The sequence below is a fragment of the Macaca mulatta genome, chromosome 13 (genome assembly GCF_049350105.2).
Source record: "Macaca mulatta isolate MMU2019108-1 chromosome 13, T2T-MMU8v2.0, whole genome shotgun sequence".
NCBI lineage: Eukaryota > Metazoa > Chordata > Mammalia > Primates > Cercopithecidae > Macaca > Macaca mulatta.
The window spans coordinates 113,324,443-113,342,017 of NC_133418.1; positions in this window are offsets into that span (position 1 = coordinate 113,324,443).

Sequence of the window (17,575 nt, forward strand, 5' to 3'; positions counted from 1 at the left end):
CCTTCCCAAACCTGCAGTGGCATTCCTTTGACCCAACTGAAACCTCCAAAGTTCATTCCAGTTCTTTCCCTCTAAAGAGCCCTCTGTAATCAACACCCCTCCCCTTCGGCTTGACAAACATTGCTGAGGGTCAAGCCCCTCCCCAAGACAGCAGTTACATAGTACATACATCTGAGGACACAATGCTGACATCTGATTGTGGAAACGTGGTGTGGCATGGTAGTGGATGCTGGCAAAGGGGTGTAGTGGGAATGGTGTAGGATTCAGAGTCAGAGTCTCCAACTGGTGAATCCCAAGTTCATCAATGCAATAGCAAACTTGGGAACGTAACTGATTTTCTCTGACTCTCGCTTTTTCCATATTTATGTGGGTAACATGGTAATACATACAGAGTAGTGTTGTTTAAAAGACTGAATGAGAACTCTATGTAAATAAGCCAGCACCATATCTGGTACACACACATTTGGCCCTCAATATTAATCGCCTATTTCCTGCTTCCTGGGATTTGGAGACACCATTTCTTTTCCATTACCTTTTGTCATGTAGATTCAACTCTATCCCATCTGGTCCAGTCTCTCAATCAAAAATATTCTTCCCTCCACCCATCCCCACCCTCTCCGCAGTGATCCAGCTCCTATGCTGTTGGAGTGAGTAGGAGATTAATCTTCATCCTCTCCTATTAGGATGTGAGCGCCTAAGGGCAGAGGCCAGGACCTATGCAGCTCTATAACCCCGAAGCCTAGCTCAGTACCTGCCACAGATTACTACTCAGAAATTATTGGCTGAAGAAACACAAGTTATGCTGGTGATGCCAGTATTACTACAGCCCGTGTGAGTGCATCCTACCAAGCCAGGATGTCCAGCCAATATGTCAATATCGGTACCAAGAAGGACCAGGCCTGGAAGAGCACTTCATACACCCTGGGGACTAAATGTGAGTTATTACAAGGAAGTCACTGTTCTTTTTTTTTTTTAAACCAAGACTGAAAATCATCAATTAACTAGAGTGATCAGGAAATTGGGTGTTGCTGCTGATTTAAGTTTCTGGCAAGTCAAAATAAATCTCCAAGCCAGGACTATAGAATTTCAGAAAAGGGAGAAAATTCTACCAGCTAAGGAGATCAGGGAAGGCTTCCTGAAAGAAGCAGGCCTTGAAGGATGACTAAGTGGTTCCCTATAAACCCCATACTGGGCTAGACTAAGAGAATCTAATTTGTGGCAAAGATCTTGAGTGTTGCTCTTGAACAAAGTAATTACCATGACCCTGAGCTGCTTTGAACTTCCTTCCCTGAGATGCCCATCCTTTGATTCTGGGATTGAAATCCATGAGGGTGACATACAGGTCCTTACTGTTCCCACACAAGGACAAAGGAGAGACGCCCACTCACCTCTGTCAGGGATATGAGCTGCGAGTGCCTCACAGACCTCCGGGACAGCTGAATAATGTCCTTATGTGGGAAAATAAAGAGGACAGACAGATTTGATTCATCCTCGGGGCATTCTAGAACCATAGGCAGCCTGCTTACACAGTCGTCATTATGAATACAAATAGGAAAACAATCAGACCCAATTAAGTCCATTTTTCTTAAGCTTTGCACTTCAGCTCCAGAAGAGAGTAGTTTCATCTTTATCAAAATCTCCATTCCCAGGCGGACGGTGTGTTGAAAGAATCCATAACTCTTTCTCTTCAGTCCACAGGTTCCTTCACCCTCACTGCCCCAGCAACTGAAGGAAGGTCATTTTGACCTGATTATCTTTGTCTATAAGTCTTAAGCCATATTCGCCTAAGCAAAACATGAAATTACTTAAGCTGCGTAAAATGCCTCCTAAGTCTCATTCTTTTCTCAGGATTCTTCAGATCCCACGAGGGTCACTGAAAACATGCCATGTGTTGGGCACAGTGAGCCTTTCAACAGCTGTGTGAGATAAGAGGTCTTATCCCCTTCGTCACACAGGGAAAGTGAGGCTTGATTTGAGCAACCAGCTCCTGTACTAGCTGGCAGGGTGTGGGGCACACAGCCCAACCCAGGGACCCACGCCAAGCTCACCGCACCTTCCACCAAAACAGAGTAATCTTCAACAGTCCTTGGTCTAAACACACACTAGTCATTTTTTCTAAAGCTTTAGGAAACACACACGTTTCCCCTTGCTTCAATGTTGCCAGGAAAATCCTTGCAGGAATCACACCCATTGCATTCATTACTAAATACCCAGGGCATAGCACATAGTAAGCACTCAATAAATATTTGTTAAGTGAATTTTTACTTAATAGGAAAGTACTTAGCTCCTTTTTTTTTATTTTAATTTTCTACTTCAGCCCCGTAAGAATTATAATCTCTCTCTTCGGGTTTTACTAAGTTAAATGATGATTCCCAAGACACAAATTCCTCCCAATGAGATAGTGGTCAACTTTTTTAAATGAAAAGAAAAGAATTTGAAGACAGCTTTGCTGGAGGTGATGGTGGCACAACATTGTGAACGTACTAAACACCACTAAATTGTTCACTTTAAAATGGCTTTTATGTTATGTGAATTTCATGTGAATTATTTTAATGTATTTCCAGCACTGTTCCTGAATATAACTCCACTGCCAGTGCCCTGGGAATTCCACTCGCTACAGGCTAGAAATCGCTGAGTAACAGAAAGCAAGGAGACTGGACCAAGATTTTTTCAGGAACACAGACAGCAAAGTAACAGTCAGGGAGAAAGGGGTGGTGGGCAGTAATAACAGTCACACCCATCAAGGTCTCCTCCACCGACCAGCGCTGGGCCAGGCATCCGAGGTATGTCATCTCACTGAATCCCCACATCAACTCTAGAGGCAGGACCCCTGTTCTCCCCAGTTCACAGTGAGACTAGGTGTCTAAAATACATGGCAAACATGCTGAGTGTTTGCTTTGGGCTATATGAAAGCCCACTGTGCAGTATAGAGGAACCCCATTCTCCTAAGCTCAGGGTCTCAGCAGTAGGCAGGTTCCTGGATGAGGATGAGAAGCAGTGAGACCTGAATGCTGCTCTCCTGTGCATACGCCCTCCTCTCACCGGGTCACCTTCAGAGGGCGTGCTGCTTCCTCATCTGGAGACATGCAAGTTCTCCAAAATGGAGTTCCTGTTACCTTCTCCACCCATCCCTAATATGCTATGGCTCCAGCCAGCCTTTCCCTGAACTCACACTCCCATCTTGTCTCCGTGCCCAAAGTTTACCCCCGCTAGAATGTCATCCCCTGCTCTGTTCTTACTCCCCATTCACTCTGAGGGATGTAGAGCCAAAAACTGTCTTCCTAGTTCTGCTTTGCTGGCTATGCAATCTGGGGAAAAAATGTAACTTCTCTGAGCCTCAGCTCTCCAGCCATAAAATGGGGGTGATTGTGTAGCACCCAAAAAACTATGACCCCTAGAAAAATGCTTCACTGGATGATGGACAGTGTGATCTTTTCATCCGAGCCTGGCTACCCATGGCCATTCACCAGGAAAAAGCTTTGTTCTCGTAAAGACCACTGGGAGGAAGTGAGCCTGACACCCCATGCCTGCCCTCACCACTGGCCCTGCAGAGGCCAATGTGAAGAGTTCACGCTGGCCAAAGCTGGGCAATTTGAGCACCAAAACAAATAAATACTTTGCCAGATTAGGCACACTGACTGTGTTTTTAAATATCCATACGTTCATAATCGGCCAGGCATGGTGGCTCATGCCTGTAATCCCAGCACTCTGGGAGGCAGAGGCAGAGATGGGCAGATCACCTGAGGTCAGGAGTTCGAGACCAGCCTGCCCAACATGGCAAAACCCTGTCTCTACCAAAAATACAAAAAATAGCTGGGTATGATGACAGGTGCCTGTGATCCCAACTACTCGGGAGGCTGAGGCAGAATTGCTTGAACCCAGGAGGCAGAGGTTGCAGTGAGCCACAATAGCACCACTGCACTCCAGCCTGGGTGACAAGAGTAAGACTCCATCTCAAAAAAAAAAAAAAAAATCCGTATGTCCATAATAATATTGAAAAAAGAAAAAGAAACTAACACTGGGTCAGCTTTGGAGGATGCTAGGAAATGAACTCATATCCTGAAAACTGGTGGATAAAGGAAAAGAACCAAGCCTTCCTCCTGCCTTTCCTGTGTGAGCTGTATTTTCAAGTAACCAAACCATTGATGAGAACAATTTCTTTATAATAGAATTCCAGCGAGTATATGAAGAAGGAATTATAAATTAGGGTATCATCGTTTTACAACTCCTAACGAAATCACGGATCTTAGCAGTGACTGGCAATTGGGGCTAAATCCGACGATGAAAGATTGAAGGGGGAATTTTAAGATGGATAGATCAGGCTGACGGTTACTGAAACTACTAACATTACACAGGGGAGAAAAGCGGATTGCATCCTGCCATGGTGCAATACGAGGTACACACCATCACTCTGGCATCTTCTCACCAGATATTAAATCTGAATCTGATCCAGTCCCTACATCAAACTACTGATTTACTGAATATATAGGGACAAAGATACACATTAAACAACAGCCGAGGGATGCAATCAGCAAAGTCCAGTAAGTAGGGAATTCCAAGGGACCAGTGACTGGGTGTTTTCAACAAATAAATGGCAAGAAAAAAACTGTCATAAACCAAAAGAAACCTAACAGGCATATCAATAAAAAGCAATGCATGGACATGTTATTGGATCCTGATTCTAACAAACAGACCAACTGCAAAAACATGTTAATGAAATAAGGGGAAATTGAATTGTCTTAGCCCATTGGAGCTGCTCTCACAAAATATCTTTGATCAACTAATACATGAACAACAGAAATTCATTTCTCACGTTCTGGAGGCTGGGAAGTCCAAGGGTATGGCACCAGCAGACTCGCGTCTGGTGAGGACTCCGTCTCTGCTTCAAAGATGGTGCCTTCTCACTGCGAACTCACGTGGTGGACGGGGCAAGTCAGCTCCCTCAGAACCTCTTTTCTAAGGATGCCAATCCCATTCATGAGGACAGAGCCTTCATGATCTAACCCCCTCCTAAAGGCCCACCTCTTAATACTATCACACTGGGGATTAGGCTCCAACATACAAATTTTAGGAGGACACCAACATTCAAACCATAGCTCACATTAACTGGATACTTGGTATATAATAAGGCATTACTGCTAATGTTTTTTAGGTGTGATAACGGTATTGTGGTAACTTTTTTTTTTAAGAGAATACCTTTAGAGATACACATAAAAGCATTTTTGGATGAAAGGATATACCTGGGATTTGCTTCAAATAATCTAACAAAAAAAAAATATGTGCAGTGTAATAAAACAAAATCGCCCATATGTTGCTAATTTTTTAAATCTGGAAAATGCATATATGGGGGGCTCATAAAAATATTCTCTTTTCTTTTGTATGTGTTTAAATTTTTCCATGATAAAAGCCTTAAAAAGGAGAAAAAAGTGAATCTGGTCCTGCAACCTTTGGACTTAGGGGGATTATGACAGAAAGAAAAATTTGGATTCACCTTTAGGCCAGAGATGTCTTCAGTTTTGGAAGACAGCCTCAGTGGACATTTTGGGTAGGCAATGGCAATGGTGGAGGTTCTGGCAAACACTGATTTGAAACACTATGGATCTAGAAAGAAAAGTCTTCAACACAGTGCAAGCCAAATCTCTAAAGTTTATGTTGGCTTTAAAAGGATATTTGTTTTATTTTGTTTCATTCTAAATACAAGTGTAGACTACACTGTCCTGGAAAATGACTGTTTGTTCTTGGGAGGATTATGTACATTCTTGTTCAAGCAGCAAGCCACATAAAAGGGGAGTGGCCAGGCAAAGATGTCAGGAAGTACGCAAAACAAACCTTCGCCACACTGGGGAAAGGCCAGAAAGGAGCCCAGCCTGAGGCTGCCAAGGCATGTGCAAAGCCCGTTCTGCTGAAGACTCACGCAGGGCGCTGTTCTTTGTTGGAAAATGAAGGATCTGGGAAATATTCCAACGCCAGCCTCATGTGTCCCAGATGCACGGGATGGTGAGGGTGGTTGCAGAAGTAATTTTTTGTTTTGGTGCTCAAATTGCCCAGCTTTGGCCAGTGTGAACTCTTCACATCGGCTTCTGCAGGGCCAGTGGTGAGGGCAGGCATGGGGTGTCAGGCTCACTTCCTCCCAGCAGTCTTTATGAGAATGAAGCTTTTTCCTGGTGAGGCCAACCCCTGGATTAAGTGGAGGGTTTTCCTGGAGGAAATAGAAATTCAAACTGCCATGAGCCCCTGGAGAAGGAAGATCTAGGGATAGAATTGGACTGGGGCGCAAGCCTGTGGTATGGGACTGGGGCCACACTCGGGAGAGGCTGAAGGGCCTGGAAGAGCTCAGTGTCTATCTGTCTGTCTGTTTCTAGAAGAAAGAAGAAAGAAGAAGAAGAAGAAGAAGGAGAAGCAGGAGAAGGAGGAGACGGAGACGGAGACAGAGACGAAGACGAAGACGAAGACGAAGACGAAGACGAAGAAGAAGAAAAAGAAGAAGAAGAAGAAGAAGAAGGAGACGAAGAAGAAGAAGAAGACGACGGCGAAGAAGACGACGGCGAAGAAGAAGAAGAAGAAGAAGAAGAAGAAGAAGAAGAAGAAGAAGAAGAAGAAGAAGAAGAAGAAGAAGAAGAAGAAGAAGAAGGCGAAAAAGAAGAAGAAGAAGAAGACGAAGACGAAGACGAAGAAGAAGAAGAAGAAGAAGAAGAAGAAGAAGAAGAAGAAGAAGAAAGCAGACCTCTACCATAGGAGAAATGCACTAGAAGCTGTCTAGAAGTCTCTGAAAACAATATAGCTAGTACATGGCTTTATGTTTTTTGGCCTATAATTCCCTCCTGGGATAATTTCCTCAATGTATTACTGTAAACAATGCAGCCTGTGTTTAGATGAGTTAATGGAGAGAATTAAAGAAAGGCCCAGAATCCTCAGTAAAAATAATTCAGGAAAGGAAAAGGCAGCCACCTTCTCACCCACTCCAAGGCCTGTGTGATGGCAGCAGCAACAGCTCCCCTCAGTCCTGTGGTCTCAGGACTCCAGGGTAGAGTAGGGACCAGAGAGGGACAGACTCAAGTGTGAACACAGCTGATGGGGACACCAGGCAACCAGCTCCACCCAGAGCCTCCAAGGGCAGGAAGGACTCTGAGAAGCAGGAGGCCCGTGCCTGGACAGGCAGCAAATCCATGCCAGGAGACTCCCTTATTAGTCAAAATAATACCCATTTGATAGAACTGCAAGGGCTGGGCAAGGTTTCTGAACTAATAAAACACAGAATGCAGCATGCATGTTCACTCTTGGTTTCTTGATACCAAATATAAATTACCTGATCTAGTGCCTGCACCAGAGTAGGCAGTCACTACAGGGCCACTTTTGATGCTATTATTATTATGTTGCCATTATCGTTTTTCAGTTTACGGGGTTTTTTTTTTTGTTTTTTTTTTTTTGAGTCTCGCTCTGTCACCCAGGCTGGAGGGCAGTGGTGCAATCTCGACTCACTATAACCTCCGCCTCCCGGGTTCAAGCAATTCTCCTGCCTCAGCCTCCAGAGTAGCTGGGATTATAGGCACCTGCCAGCACACCCAGTTCAGTTTTGTATTTTTAGTAGAGATGGGGTTTCGCCATGTTGGCCAGGCTGGTCTCAAACTCCTGACATCAGGTGATCCGCCCACCTCAGCCTCCCAAAGTGCTGGGATTACAGGCATGAGTCACCTGTTACTGTTGTTGTTACTATAATTAATCATGAGAAAATACCAATGCTTGTGATATCACCTACCAAGAAAACTGGTATAAAGAGAAGGATTATTTCTTTTTAAATTTCTTTGTATAATAAGTTATTATTACTGTGTACTTTTGTATCAAAATCAGCAACATTCTTTCATTGCTTCATGCAAAATATAAAGGAATGTAACATACGTTGTATTTAACTTGAGTGGATTCTTGATCCTGAAAGTTCTGAAAAACAAAGTGTGATACCCACAGTACAGTGCAGTCTGTCACTGCACATTGCAGTGTGTGTGGAGTATTAGGGGCTGGCGGATGGCTCCTCCCCAGGATGGAGAGTGCAGAGCTCAGGGTTCCACGCTACTCTGCTGCTCTGACTCTGGTCATTCCGCCAGTTCCCGAGCCTCCCCAGACTTCCATGATTTCATCCCCAGCACACATCTCACATTTTACCATAATGAACTTTCAAGACATGAAGGAAGGGAAGACGGGACTGTATGACCATTTCTAAATACTTTGGGGAAATCCACCTCCAATTCCTAACCAATCTCAAAGGCAGATGGTCTAAGAGAAAATAATAAACACACCAACTAAATCTCTACTCTTTTCCCCTGGCCACAGAGAATGGCCACCTAGGTTTCTCATCACCTAATGAACAAAATTCCCACTGGTCTGAATATGCTAAGGCCTGCCAAGGAGATCACGGGAAGGGAAGCTCTGATTCCTGGGCCTCAGGCGCTCTCACCATTGGCCTCCCTGAAGAAAAGGTGTCACTGGTTCCTCTCAGGCGATGACCACAAGCCCAGTCCCCAGATAAACCATTCGGCCCTGGCTCAGCTACATGGCAACTACCTGTTGACACATTACCAAACCACGCTTCTCAAGGACAGGAAATTCCAGCATCTATACTCAACCATGAGATGATTTGCTGTGACTAGAAACATTACTCCAAGGCCACAGAGAATGTTAGACCCCGTGAGCACAGGGACCACGTGCACTGGGCTCACAGGTCTGTTCCTGGTGCCTGACATACTGAAGGTGCTCAATAAATATTTGTTGTAGCAATAAACAAACACAACAGGCTTTGATCCCCAGCCCTGTCGCTTCTTCACTGTAGAACCATTAGTAAATTGCTCTGCCTCTCTGCACCCTGCATCACCGCTGAGAGTTTGCTGATGTTAAACATTATCCTTTTTCCTGATTTAATATTTATTTACAGCATGCCTTACTACTGCTTTACTTCCGAAGTTTGCTTACAAGTTAGTTGGAACACTTTTATTTTTTTCTAAGACAGGGTCTCACTCTGTTGCCCAGGCTGGAGTACAGTGGTGTGATCACAGCTCACTGTACCCTCGTTCTCCTGCGCTCAAGCAATCCTCCCACCTTAGCCTCCCCAGTAGCTGGGACTACAAGCGCACATCACCATGCCCGGTTAATTTTTTATTTTTATTTTTTGTAAAGACCAGGTATCCCTATGTTGGCCAGCCTGGTCTCAAACTCCTGACCTCAGGTGATCCTCCTGCCTTGGCCTCCCAAAGCATGGGATTACAGGCGTGAGTCACTGCACCCAGCCTGAACACTTTCATTGTTTTTATAATTTAATGATTTGTTATTATTGAATTCCTCACATCCCTGAGGATGTGGGACAAACTCTCAGAGAACTGCTTGTGTGAAAAACTCTAGCTCTGTCCAGGGTGGCCAGGGACAGTGTAAGGACGAGTGGCTGGAGAGACAGGAAGGAGCTGGCAGGCACCATGATCAAATGTGCTCTCCACCGCAAGAGCACACAGAGCCATTAAGAGAGACTTTAAGCACGGGAGAAGCATGATCAAGTGCAGGCTGGGAGACTGACTGACACTCCCCTCGCTGTCGTCCCCATCTCTGTAGAATGTGATGACGCCCGCCGGGTGTGGTGGCTCACACCTGGAATCCCAGCACTTTGGGAGGCTGAGGCGGGTGGATCACTTGAGGTCAGGAGTTCAAGACCAGCCTGGCCAACATGGTGAAACCCTGTCTCTACTAAAAATACAAAAATTAGCTGGGCGTGGTTGCACGCTCCTGTAGTCCCAACTACTTAGGAGGCTGAGGCAGAAGAATCACTTGAACCTGGAAGACGGAGGATGCAGTGAGCTGAGATGGCATCACTGCACTCTAGCCTGGCAACAGAGCAAGACTCCGTCTCAAAAAAAATAACAAAATAAAATAAAAAGAATGTGATCACACCTATCTTGCAAGGCAGTTTTTGCTCAAAGCCAATAAGGTGGCCCAAAGTGTGTTGTGTCTGGCACAAGAAAGGGCTCAATGAATAGTGTAGGAATGAAAACCAAAAAGTAATGTCCCATTATTTATAATGGCCAAAAAGCAGAAATAACCCAAACGTCTATCAACCAATATTTGGAAAAACAAAATGTGATCTATCCATACAATGGAATGTTATTCAGTCAGTAAAAGGAATAAAGTGCTATTACATGCTACAACATGGATGAAACTTGAAAACATTACACCAGGTGAAAGAACCTACACACAAATATACGAAATGTCCAAAATAAGCAAAATCCATAGAGACAGAAAGTAGATTCGTGGTTTCCAAGCAAGGAAGGAATGGAAACTACCTGCTCATAGACACAAGGTTTATTTTTGGGTAATGGAAGTATTTTGGAGTTCATGGAAGTGGTGGCATGACTTTGTAAATCTACTAAAAATCACTTCAATATAGTGAGTTTTATGTTATGTGAATTATATCTCTATTAAAAATTGCTTTAAAAAATTGCTTTAAAGACCCCCATCCACAGTTTCACTTTTCATAGTTTCAGTTTTCCAAGGTCTGAAAATATTAAATGAAAAATTCCAAAAATAAGTCATAAATTTTAAATTGCATGTCATTCTTAGTAGCATGATGAAATCTCCCACCTTCCCGCTCCATCCCATTGAGGATGTAAATCTCCTTTGTCCAGAGTGGCCACACTGTGGATACCACCCACCCATGACCACTAGTCACTTATGACCCATCTCAGTTCTCATGTCAACAGATCACAAGAAGAAGGGGGAGTACAGTACAGTAAGAGACAGAAGGAGAGAAACCACAATCGTTTAACTTTTATTACAGCATATTGCTATAATTGTTCTATTTTATTATTAGTTGTTAATATTTTACTGAGCCTAATCTATAACTTAAAATTTACCTTAGGTGTGTATGTATAGGAAGAAACACTATATATATATATATATATATATATATATATATAGTGCAGTACTATCCATGGATTCAGGCATCCACTAGGAATCTTGGAACATATATCCCATGGACAAGAGGAAACTACTGGAATGCTGAATATTGTGGAAAACTTGTTAAAGTCAGAATATGTAATAGGCAATAAACAGGAAGGTTATCTTGCTCTGCTAACCCTCAGATAACCAGACGTGAGCAATCTCACCAGCAATCAAAGCTCGAATCATCATTCCACATTTGGAAAGTGGCCAAAATTAAGAAGCCCAACAATATTTAGTGATGGCAAAAATGTGAGGGAAGAAGCACTTATCCGCCACCGCCAGGCATGTATTAGTCTGGCCACACCAGCGAGCAATTTGGCGGTGCCTACTCAAAGTGGAAGTGCACATACCATGTAACCCAGCAATTCCGCTCCTAGAAACTCCCCTACTGAGACGTGAAGAGATACAAAAGGATGATTAGAGCAACATTTGTCATGATATTATAAAAAAGAAAACAATGAAAATGTCTACCATTAGAGGGATAAAAAGAAAACAGTGATACATATTCACACTACCAAATACCAAAGATCAGCTAAAATGAACTACATCTATCAATAATGTGAATATGAACAATGCCATTTAAAACCCCCCAAAAATGTAAGCACTCAAAGCAATAGATACAGATTTATGTAATAAACGTGTGAAAATCTGGGCAGAAACAAGCCACACCACACTCATGAGAATTGTCCCTCTGGGATGACGGAGGAGAAAAGGGGACCTCCCCTCATCAGGAACGTTTCTTTCTTTTTACTGTCTGGGGCCATGTACAACAGCCAAGCCAGATGGGGAAATAAGACGAGAGTGGTTTCTGCACGCTCCACATGACTAGAACATTAGTCTCCTCATCCTCTGAAAGTCACTCTTACCAGGCACCTCTGCAGTAGCGTCCCTTTCTCCTTTCCAACATGAGCCATGAAGCTGGACAGCCCCATAGCAACAACACAGACTAGAGGTCGGATGGACTTCATATGAATCTCAGGTCCACCCCTTCCTCTCTGTGTGGCCTTGTCACTGGGGCTTTCTAAGCCCCCATTCCTCAACTATGAGACAGTAACAAAACTCACCTCCTGGACTTGTTAACACAGTTAAATTATGTAATCCTTCCACCTGTGACATCACTACAGGAAGTGCTCCAGATAAAATAACACATAAAATAGATGTAGACACATAATAAAGTACTTGGTACAATATTTGAGGTCAATAAATATTTTCATATTTATATATAAAATAGATAATAAAGTAAGAGTTTATCTTGCTCCTTGCAAGTTAAACTGTCTTGTAAATAGTTATTTGCTCCTTTAATAGTTTATCCAAATAAAGATAAACTATTAAAGGAGCAAATATGTGATCTGAGGAAAGCCCCAAATTGCACTAGTTCTGTAAAATGAAGAAGAAATCTGGCCAGACACAGTGGCTCATGCCTGGAATCCCAGCACTTTGGGAGGCCAAGGCAGGCAGATCACTTGAGCCCAGGAGTTCAAGAGCAGCCTGGGCAACATGGCGAGACCGCATTTCTAAAAAAAAAAAACAGAAAAAAACAAAAAAAAACAAAAATTAGCCAGGTGTGGTGGTGCATGCCTGTAGTAACAGCCACTGAGGAGGCAGAGGTGGGAGGATTGCTTAAGCCAGGGAAGTCAAGGCAAGGAGCTGTGACCATACCACTGCACTCCAGCCTAGGCAACAGACTGAGACCCTGTCTCAAAAAAAAAAAAAAAAAAAAAAAAAAAAAAAAAAAAAAGAGGGCCAGATGCGGTGGCTCATGCCTGCAATCCCAGAATGTTAGGAGGCCAAGGCAGGCAGATCACCTGAGGTCAAGAGTTTGAGACCAGCCTGGCCAACATGGTGAAACCCCGTCTCTACTAATAATACAAAAATTAGCCAGGCGTGGTAGTGCACACCTGTAATCCCAGCTACTCAGGAAGCTGAGGCAAGAGAATCACCTGAACCCAGGAGGTGGAGGCTGCAGTGAGCTGAGATCATACCACTGCACTCTAGCCTGGGTGACAAGAGCAAAACTCCATCTCACAAAAAAAAAGAGGAAATCCAGGCTCTAATAAGTAAGAAATCAGTTCAGCACAAACATAAATAAAAAGGGAACTCTGAGTATGATGCTTGAAAATTAACAAAACACAGCAAGGACCTCACAGGAAGTAGGCACTTCACGTGTGTTTGAGGTTGGACACATCTTGAAATTATCTTCCTAAAAAATACAAAACAGCATATAAAAACGGCACCTTGGTCAGGCGCAGTGGCTCACGTCTGTAATACCAGCACTTTGGGAGGCCGAGGCAGGCATATCACCTGAGGTCAGGAGTTCGAGACTAGCCTGGCCAACAAATTGAAACCCAGTCTCTATTAAAAATACCAAAATTAGCCTGGCGTGGTGGCACACACCTGTAGTCCCAGCTACTTGGAAGGCTGAGGCAGGACAATCGCTTGAGCCTGGGAGGCAGAGGTTGCAGTGAGCCAGCCTGGGCAACAGAGCGAGACTCTGTCTCAAAAAAAAAAAAAAAAAAAAAAAGGCAGCACCTTCTGTCTTAAATGAGCCGGGTCACGGTAACTCGGAGATCAGCAGCAAATGTGTCTAAAACATTTCAGGATCAAGAATCCCACCTACCCTCTCGGGCCCACCCTTCTGCCTCTCAGCTCCCCACCACCACTGCTTCGATTTACTCAAAATACCCATGACATGACGGGATAAATGCAAAGGCAGCAGGGAACACAGCTGATTAAATAGTGTCCCTTCAGGAAAAAAACTGAATGTGTCCACTGGCCGAAGCTGCAGTACTCAGTTCAGGTCCCATGGGTGCCCAGATGATGGATCCCTGATTCCTGCCCTCAAGGGACTGGGCAGTGGAGGAAAGGCAGAGCTTGTCACTACCTTATCTAAGACCCTGAGATGGGACCCTGGCTCTGTACCACATTCAAGTCACGTCATAGTTTGAACTGGGGAGTGAAATGGTGTCTCCTGAACTGCTAGCCTTTCTTACATCTCATGCTAGCATTTCAACCCAACTGCAGTTTGCCCGTCACTCTCTCCACTTTCTGTTTCGTTTATTCTGCCATTGCTCTTACTCTGACTTGCTCTCACAGAAGTCCCGTAGTTGGCTGAGAATCTTAATATTCCCTGCTGTCAATATGTAAAGTACCCATTATTTGCTCATGAAAACTGAGTAAAGCTCTGTGGTTCCCACTTTCCCAGCTGCTGAAACCATCTTCCCTAATAAGTAAGAGTCCGTTACTTGAAGGACACATTTGAGTCTTTCCTGTAAATCAAGTAGGTAATTTTACTCGCAACATTTTTGTTGCTGCAATAAGAATACTTTACTAATCAGGCCAGTCCAGTGGCTCGTGCCTGTAATCCCAGCTGGGATGCCGAGGCTGGTGGATCGCTTGAGGTCAGGAGTTCGAGACCAGCCTAGCCAACATGGGGAAACCCTGTCTCTATTAAAAATTAAAATTAAAAAAATGGCCAGGCACAGTGGCTTACGTTGGTAATCCCAGCACTTTGGGAGTCCAAGGCAGGCGGATCACCTGAGGTCAGGAGTTCAATAGCCTGGCCAACATAGTGAAACCCTGTCTCTACTAAAAATATAAAAATTAGTCAGGTGTAGTGGCACATGCCTGTAACCCCAGCTACTTAGGAGGCTGAGGCAGGAGAATCACTTGAACCCGGGAGGCGGAGGTTGCAGTGAGCCGAGATCACGCCACTGCACTCCAGCCGGGGCAACAGAGTGAGACTCCATCTCAGACAAATAAATAAATAAAATTTTTAAAAAATTAGCCAGGCATGGTGGTGCATGCCTGTAATCCCAGCTACTCAGGAGGCTGAAGCAGGAGAATTGCTTGAACCCGAGAGGCAGAGGTTGCAGTGAGCTGAAATGATACCACTGCACTCCAGCCTGGGTGACAAAACGAGACTCTGCCTCAAAAAAAAAAAAAAGAATACTTTACTAATCAGAAAGGGCAACAATACCATTTCAATTTTTTTAAAGCAATAATTCTATAATATAAAGAAATGATGTAAAAGGATATCTGATATCTGCAGATATTAAAATTTGAGTAGTAGAATGCTTACAGTAATGACATGGATACAGGTTCCTAGCAGACCCACAGAAAAGTTGTCATGTACAATATGATAGCCTTTTTTTGTAAAATGTGCATATCTACATTAAAAGGATATGAAGAATCTCCCAAAATGCTAACAACAGTCATGTCCAGGTAGAGGAATTTGTTTTTTGTTTTGTATTCTTCCATGTTTTATAAGTTTTCTGCAATTAACACATGTAATTTTTGACATGTGAAGAAAGTGCTTTTTAATTACTTTAATCAGATAAATAAATCAACAAATTTTCCTCAGAACAAAAGAGACCAATGTAAGTAGCTAATGCAAATATTATTGATCTGCTCTTGCCTGAAATTAACAGCACAGTAGAAGCTAAGCTCAGGGCTCTATTCCCCATGGAGAGACCCCTTACACAGTCAGGGCAAAGGACATGGCCAGATAACAGTGTTTAGACGTGTCTTTGATGTTCTCAGCCTTCATCCTGGACGGCCGACCAGCGGAAACAAAAGATCATTCTCATAGCACTGGCTGCAGCCAGCCTGTGTGCGCCCACCCCTTGCTGTTGCTGTTTCCCAGGCTGACCCCTGCACCCACACACAAAGGCCTCATTTGCAGCACGGTCAGCAGTGTCAAACATTCTCTCCAGATTCAGCCATTGAAAAGACGTTTCTTTTTTTCCAAACCAGCTTTGTGTCTTCATGACCCAACTGGAGTGAGAATGGAGTTTTGGAAAGAAATATACAAAAAAGACAATCTGCCTTTCACAATTAATAATAATTCTGTGTTTATGGGGATTGCAGATACATTTTGCTTATCTGTGCTTTTTATGTTCCCCCCACCATGAACATGTTTGTGTAGTGAAACATTTTAAAATCATAACCATTTTTTAAAATGAAAGCCCACGCTTCCAAAATAGCACTTGAGTTCCACGTGCTCTCTGCACAGGTTTTTAAGCAGCCAGTGGCTGTACGCCACATTTGGGGCTGGGAGAGATGTCACAGGGACTGACAACTGAAATCAGTCAGCAGTTCCGGCAGGTCTGCAACTGACAAAGGAGACAAAGTGGGCACCCAGCCCAGTCATGCCCATGCCTACCACAAGGTCAGCTCCACCCGTGGGTCAGTATGCCCCAGATCAGCCCAGGATGCCAAGTGTCACCACCCTCTCCCCAGGCAGGCAGGCTGCCCAGCTGCCCAGCCGCAAAACTACATAGGAACTCAGACTCCCATCACCCGGTCAGCTTGGCTGTCCCCTGACCCACGTCCCCACCTCACTGCCCCCCAGTTCTGACTCACAGTGTCCCGAAGCTGAGCAGTCTTTGTGGTCCTCTTGAAGCCTAGAATTAGCTATGTGAACATCATAATTTATTATGCAAACTTAAGGCACTGTTGTGTCCCTATATATTCGACTTGATAATAAAAAGCAGGAATTCTTAAAATCTTAAAATAAATAAATGCAAAAGCAATCCATCGTAGGACAGATAGCCTTTTCAATAACTGTTGCTGGAACAACTGGGTATCTACAGGCAAAGAAATGAACCTTGACCTAAACCTTTTACAAAACCTAAACCTTTTACAAAAATTAACTCATAATGGATCACAGACCTACACATAAAACATAAAACTATAACATTTCTGGAAAAAAACAAATTTTTTATGATCTAGGCCTAAAGAGTTTTAAAATTTGACATCAAAAGTACAATCCATAAAATAAAAAGTGGATACATTAGACTTCATAAAAATTAAAATGTTTTGCTCTGCCAGGAGGTTGAGGTTGCAGTGAGCTGTGTTCATGCCACTGCATTCCAGCCTGGGTAACACAGTGAGACCCTGTCTTAAAAAAGAAAAAAAAAAAGTTTTGCTCTGCAAAAGACCCTGTTAAGAGGATGAAAAGACACACTGAAGAATGGAAGAAAATGTTTGCAAACCACATACAGAACAAAGGACTAGTACTTAGAATATATATATATATTTTAAAACTTTCAACACTCAATAGTATAACAAAGCAAAAGAAGCCAATTAGAAAATGGGCAAAAGACATGAAGAGATGTTTTACTGAAGAGGATATACAGATGGCAAATAAATCATGAAAAGATGTTCAGTGTCATTAGTCAATAGGAAAATACAAATTAAAACCACAATATGACATCACTATGCATCTATCATAACAGCTAAAATAAAAAACAGTGACACCATCAAATGCTGGCAAGGACAAAGAGAAGCTGGATCCTCACACATTGCTGGTGGGAGTGTGAAATGGTACAGTCACTTTGGAAAACTCTTTTATAGTTTCTTACAAAATTAAATACACAATACACAACTAAAATAAGACCCAGCAATTGCACTCTTGGATATTTATCCCATAGAAATTACAACATATGTTTACCCAAAAACCTGTACACAAATGTTCACACTAGCTTTATTCATAAGAGCCAAAAACTGGCAACAACTCAGATATCCTTCAACAAGTTCACGGTTCAACGGACTGTGGTGCATCAGTATCATGAAAGACAATTCAGCAATAAAAAAGAATGAA